The sequence below is a fragment of the Lepeophtheirus salmonis genome, unplaced genomic scaffold (assembly GCF_016086655.4).
Source record: "Lepeophtheirus salmonis unplaced genomic scaffold, UVic_Lsal_1.4 unplaced_contig_14580_pilon, whole genome shotgun sequence".
Lineage (NCBI taxonomy): Eukaryota > Metazoa > Arthropoda > Copepoda > Siphonostomatoida > Caligidae > Lepeophtheirus > Lepeophtheirus salmonis.
In genome coordinates this window covers 7,851-15,319 of record NW_027291043.1, presented here as the reverse complement: position 1 = coordinate 15,319, position 7,469 = coordinate 7,851, and positions in this window count along the sequence as shown.

Here is a 7,469-nt window from a genome sequence, read left to right as displayed (position 1 = left end):
TACATAGAATATATCACTTAATCTCAATCAAATATTTCTATACAGTTTAACTTTTTATTAAGTTATGATCAATATATTCAAGTGAAGAAGCATATAGTTGCGTGTTGCACGGTAGTTCATTAGCATGCTACTTTGAATGCACTCTAATTTGTACACACGAACAATTGTAAAGTCGACAACCCACCCACCAACTGAACTGTTATAACAAAAGAACGAATTCACTAAAAGAACTGAATCGTCAAAAGAACTGAATCCTTTACAGATTATTCATATTTACTACATTCAGGTAGCAGTTCACTTAAGTCTACTATAACTATTGAATGAAAAGAATCTTCCCTGAGTATCATACCTCCCATAAAATATCCAAAAATACATCCCAAGCTACCGGTGGTGCAGGTTTTCTTAACTAAAGATCATTTATTAACTAAAATGAACGCTTATATTAATATTAGATTACCTAGAGGACAAGTTAAAAATGTTATATAATTATTTATATGATATGGAAGTTTTAACATATAAGGAATATTGAACTGAGCCTAACTAAAGTCAGCTTCTATAGCTTAATACCAATTTGGATTAAATGCAGTTTGAGAAAGGGTTTACTGCCAGCCTATCCATGTATATTGTACACCTACACATATACTTAACAGGGTTTATGATCGTTTATGTATCTGAAATAGTTCTTTGTGGAATAATTTGTTTTTCTCCAAAATGCAAATTAAGGATTATATTATTCGGTACAAAATGCGGAAGGTACTTTAATGAAACTTTTAAACTTCAGCATTATAACTTTAAAATTAAAACATCTCAATCCCTTAACTAATAGTAAATTAAATTAGACAAATTTTATTTCCAAATATCTAGATAGGTAACAGAAACGGTTTTTGAAGACTGAAACTTTTCAAACATCTTTTTTTCATCCATACTCAACAGATTATCCAAAATATGAGATACTCTAGTACACACGTTAAGATATTTATAGTTTATATAACATCTTGACTTTAAGTATATTTTTATCATTTATACTTACAAAAACAAGAATTAATATAATCTATTTCGATTCTCCCTTTCAGAAGGAAGTTCATATAGTAGCAAAAATGCAACAGATGAAATATCTTCTCTGCACCCATCATTCTGTAGTCGCAGTTATTATTATTGCCCTGTTGAGCTTATCCGTAAAGTTAATTACATTAACAGGGGTAAGAGCCTCTCCAGGAAGTGGAGGACACAACAAGTTTGTCGCTGGGCGTTGGGCTTTTTTTCTTTCCCTTCAACTTGTCGTCACTTCCAAGTTCCGATCGGGAACATTCCCATCTCAACTCCGCGAGCGTCATCATGACCATAATCTGTCCTATGACAGATTACGATCCTGATTTCTTCTAGGAGAATTAATAATTGTACTAGTAGAGATTACAATCCTATTAAATCCTAGGACAAATTACAATTTTACTGAGGGAGATAGTAGCATTGAATATTTGAAGAGGTTGCGTGTTTTCAAAAATATGAAGCGAAGTCTTACCCTCTATGGTACCGTGACCGGTAATTTCATTCCCACTTTGAATAGGGATATTTAGTAACATAATACGGTTAATGTTTCTACACTAGTCAGTAGTTTAGGTGTAGGGGTGTAGAGGGAGGCCTTGGCACTGGGTAGTCTGCACTGGAGATTAGTAATGAATGATGATAAGTGATAACTGGGAGATACGAATGATTTGTGGTGTTTATGGTTTAGAAATGACGTCGTGATGAATCTTTTATAGTGATAAGAAATAGAATCCCAGTCCGGTGATATTATTTATACCTTGGGAAATACAAGTAAATCCCGTCCTTCCTCTTCTTCATCGTCTATTACTACTCGCTCCTACTCCTCTTCATCCATCGACAATCATCAACTTCATCATCCTCCTTTCTCTTCCCGTCCTCTTTTCACAATTTAAATCTTCGTGAACAATAATTATAAGGAAATTGTTCAGGCCCCTAACTCCCTTCTCCAGGATCATTTACCCTCCTCTGCTTCAAGCTCAACTCTGGATTGAATCCTACAAGTTACGATAATTTGCATCATTCATAGGATCATGCTGGGTCTCGTAATAAATTTCTAAAATATATAATTCATCCCCTTCACATATAATCACAACTGTTCAAACTTCAATACTTAGGTTTCAAAGAATTTTGAAGGAGACCCTGAATACTATTACTATCTTAAGAAAAAAAAATTAAGATATGACACTTGATCGTGATCGGTGAAATTTTCTTTCACGCACTCCTTGACAATTTATTCCACCGGGGCATTTGTGGCGTCATTAATTGCTTTAAGTGAATAAAGGGTATTGCTATAATTGCATGATGTAGGATCTTTTTGGGATCGTCCGAGCGAAAGAGTCGTCCCTCAGAATTTTCCTCCAAAACATTATTCCACCTACTTTAAAACAAAAGGGGAACCCTTGTTTTATCTACGATTAGACTCCATGATCTAACTTTAGCATAGTTCTCGCTCTTACTTATGGTCAGAGTTTTGGCTAGTTCTTATGTATTATGTACAATAATCAAGTTATCATTATATAATATGTAGTATTGTTTTTAAAAAAACATATGTTCAATAGTGGTTTAAGCTTTTTATTTTTGTTATATAACAATGTTTGTCATTTTAAAATTGTTGAAATAAATTATTGTTGATTGAAGAAAAACAACTTTGGTATCCTTGGCCTGAATCATGCTGCAGCATTATTTTCAGGATCAGCCGGGATCATCCTGCAGTTCTTGTTAATGCAAGCTTTTAGGAAGCTCAACCGCTGTTGGAATGTTTGTTGAACTGTTCTACGAAGGATGCCCAACCGGCGATAGTATATCAAGTAGGGTTTTTTTTTTTTTTTTTTTTTTTTTTAAATGTATTAACAGTTGACTGAAAAGTCCCAGACTTAACAAAGAAAACACGTTTTTTTCGCTTAAAATCGAAACTTCCACACTTGTATTATATTGATTTTAGTTTTGTTTTTTTTACCTCATAGGGAAACCTTTGAGCGCAAAATGGGGGGAGGGTATAGGAGGTGCCCACAAAATATATTTATCTACGTTCATTTCTATTGTCAAGACGCAACTTTTGCTATCTCAATTTTTGTTTTTGGACATTTCCCTCTAATGTACAATATAGATAGGCTGGAATTACTGGAATTTGTCTCCTTATCCTGATATATGAGTTTTTAAGCCAAGGGCATTGTTCATTGAGCTATGTCACTTTAAGGCAGGTCCTTGTTTACGAGTTTTGGACCGATATGAACTGATCGAATAAATAAAATAACAATTATTGTACGAAGAGCGTCGTTTTAATACAACTTTATAATAGAAGTAATATAAATTATAGGCTAATTATTTTGCATTGGTATATCATTCTTTGTACAGGTGGTGAAGCATTACATTATTTTTCCTTCATTCTGCATCGTGCTCTGCATCAGACTCCTATAATCAATAATTAAAGATTAATCACTTAAATTATACTTTATATGTAGGTACATGTTATCCAAAAATATCGTTCTTCCCTGTATAACGTGCATTTGGTCTATTTTAACCTTTTCTATGGTAAAATGTTACATTTTCCTCAAGTTATGCAATTTTGAAAACTTTTGAGGCTGTGCACCACCTCATAACATTGTGTAATATGATTCAATTAGTATACTACTTCATTTTTTTTTATAACAAAAAGTGATATTTTTGTGCCAAAAACCCTACCCTCCCTCGCAGTATAAAAAAATACTTTAAGAACGAGTCATTGAATGCTATTTCCAAAAGGAAACAAAAAAAAACACCCACCTCGTCCTCTGACTCAACACCACCATCGACCTTAGAGGATGCCACTTCGTTTATTTCCTCAGTATTGCCTTTACGAGCTTCGTTTGTGTACTTTGGTGGTTGGGCACCAAACTTTTCTGCAGTATCAAGATTGTATTGGTTAGTTCCTGCGTCATATGTATTGATATTTTCTCCGATGTTCAAATCATTCTGTTGTGCATGATTGACTATGTTCTAGAAGTAGATAATAGGTATAATACATTATTTGTGATGGATACAAAGTATGAGAAAATCGTTTAGGTTAAATACTCAATTAAATTACCTATTAACAACTATTAATATACCGTCAAATGAAAATATAATACTAATTGTTCATGGATCAAATAAACTTATATGGAAGTGGGATATGCACGAGCCTGGAGCAATAATCTGGAATTTATATTAAGACAACACATTTGTTTAAAGATGAAGCTCTTTATTTTTAGAAACCGATATTATGATAGTTTTCGAAGGATAATGGTAATTGAGTATTTACTCTAGTCTTAAATCAATCAACATACGATGACGAAAGGGAACATCAACCTGGAATTCCCAGACTAGAAAAATATATTAATTACATTTAGTTTGTCTTAATTAAATATGTATGTTTTAAACAATCCACTATTAAGATATGCTTTAAACATGGAAATAAGGCCAGATTGTGCGTCCCTTTGAATGAATTTGCAATAAAAATTAGAAGAAGAAATAAACAAACCTGTACAGAAAGACGGTAGTTGTCATTATTAAACTTGAAAAATAGAATGGTTATGATTGATTTCATAAAAATGACGTTCAAGAACTTACTGAGTTGTCATAAAGCTTATTGGACTGAAAGGAAAATGAAATATTTTTTATATTATATAAAGATTTTTTTTTAAATGGACACATATATAAATAGAGGATTGTTTACAGTCTACACATACATAGTACACATGTTTCGTATGAAAAGGGGCCTCAGCTAAAAAGTATTAGTGTAGGGTGGTCTTGGCATAGTAAAGTTTGGGAACCCCTCGCTTAAGAAATATTATAGTTATCATATTATAGGGGCCCCGACAAGCTTAGTAGTGGACCTGAATCTATAATCTAGAACCAATACCGATAAGCAATATATTGTGGTCTCGGTTCGACTTTGTAGGTTCCGGTTCTAATAGTTCAAGAACCTGAACTGAAGAACCGCTTGACCGATAATTGGGAACAAACATGGGTATGAATATAAAAAAATTTGTAACTTACTAATTCAGCTTGTTTTTTCTGAAAGAGAAAATAATGTTTTAGATATAAAAACCTTATGAATCAGTAAAGGTTATTGTTATTCACTTACCCCATAAAGACCGCCGTAGAGACTTTTGGAGAGTTTCTAATTGTTTGAGAATAAAAAATTAGTTTTAAAATATTCAATGTATAGGCATTAGTCAATAGGAGGAGTTTGTAGGAGGGCTTGAGGCGAGGCTCTTCCTGATTCTCAAGATGTATTATATACATATATTATTAGGCGCGTGAATGTTAGCTAAATTGCAGTGACTGCTAGTAATAAAAATAAGTTTATGTTCATAAGAGCAAAATAGGAAGGGTTTTATTAATTCTTCCTCCCTATTTTGAAAAAATCTAACAGCCATCAAGGAGCACCATAGCTAATCGTGATCTCTGCCAGCAGATATGGTGTCTCAAAGTTTCCGTATATAACAGGATACCTGAAGTAGGAGGTGCATTAGAACTTATTATTATATATATTCTAGCAACTTTATTATTTTCTTTATTTTTATATTACTCAATTGTAGCTATTGGTGAAAAATAGATATAAAGATAACTAGAACTGAAAGATCGACGTATTAGTCCTTTGGACCTTTGAATGGTAGAAAAGATTGGACCGATACATAAAAAAGATGAAAGGTGCAAAAAGACTGATTAGGCAATCCGTCCTAGGACCGATCAAAGACTACTTAGTCATGATTTTTACGATCATCTTAATTTAGAAAATAATCACATCCTTATAACAAATATTCATAGAGATAGGAAAATGTCCTTTAGTTGTAGGTCCAAGCTCGCAAGTTCAAGTCCTTGAATATTTTCATCAATCCTATTCAAATTCAGTACAAAAAATGAGATGGCTTTCGAAACACAAGCCACGTTGGGAGTTTTAGCTTTCAAATCCGATTTATATCAAATCGAGTCACAAGTATCGAGTCCAATTTCCCATCTTTGTACTAAGTATGTCAATAAATGTAGTTTATCCCCCCTCACTAGTATAAATATCAAACTCCACCTATATTTAGCATGGATGGGATTTTTGAAGAGAAAAAACATAGTTTGTCTTTCCAAAAGGAAAAACAGTTTTTGCAATTGTTATCTTTTTCTTAATTATCCATTATATAATAAATCGTCTTAGTATTATATCTCTCACTAAAATAAAAATTTCACCTATATTTGGTCTGAACTGTTTTAAAAATGAATAAATAACCAAATAGTCCCTGTACTAATCCTAATTTAAATGTATAAAGCTGATGTTAAACAGGGACATGTCATGCAATAAGTCTCACTCCCACATTCTTCTCACACTCTACAAAAATACCATCCTTATGAATTAAATTTATATTTTCTTACTCCGTAGGCACTATTTTTGCCATAGCTCTAAAAAGATAATAATTTATGTTTAGTTCTTTCGTATGTATTAGTTCATACAGATTTTCAACTTACTCCAAGAGGGGAAGCGTAGCCATATCCATATTGACTCTATTACAAATTTGATTAAAGATAATATTACCGCTCATGAATATATGTTATGGGGTTCTTACCTCATAGGGATATCCATAACTGTATCCTGCTTGTAGCTAAAATGTACAAAAAATTAATGTGCATAATGATTGATTCATAAAATAAACCCAACGTACTCCATAGGGTATCCGTAATGGTTTCCGCCATATGCCTACACAGTGTTAAATGAATTTGCGTGAAAAATGATACTTCATTGAAAACTTATAGAATAGAGTATTAAATGATAAAAATGAATTTGCAAAAAATATATATATTTTCTTTCGCTTATGACGAAGAGAGTTGCAAAATTTTTTGTCTGACATTTCTAATCCGAAATATATGGAGAATTTAGTTCATATACCAAAGATTATCTATTGATCTCCTTATTGAACAGTTTTGAGTTTAGAAATTGGATTTTTTAAACTACAGCTATAGTCTATTAAAAAGTCATGTCCAAAGAAAAAGAAATACTACATAGAAGCAATGATTAAGCGTGGAATCAGTGGACGTAAAAATAGCATATTTGATTGTTTTTCTTGCAAAAAAAAATTTAAAATCAAAGCATACGACTTTATTCGTTCATGTATCACCGAGCTCGTAGGTGAAGGAAAAAAATTCTGCTATAGCCAAACAAATATTTAAAATCAAAGTGGCTCGAATTTCGTAGCCAACTTCTTATATTTTAAGCACTCGTATCTCAATGTATTACAGCCTTAATATATTGAACTGCACAATCGAAATCCCTTTGTCTTCTATATGTATTTCTTTTCCCATGTTTGTCATTATTAAAAGCGCAAATACTTTTTAGAAAAAAAATATCATTGTTTCTACACAATAGGACATACTCCATAGGGATGATGACTGTATGGATATCCGCCATAGTACTGAAATCA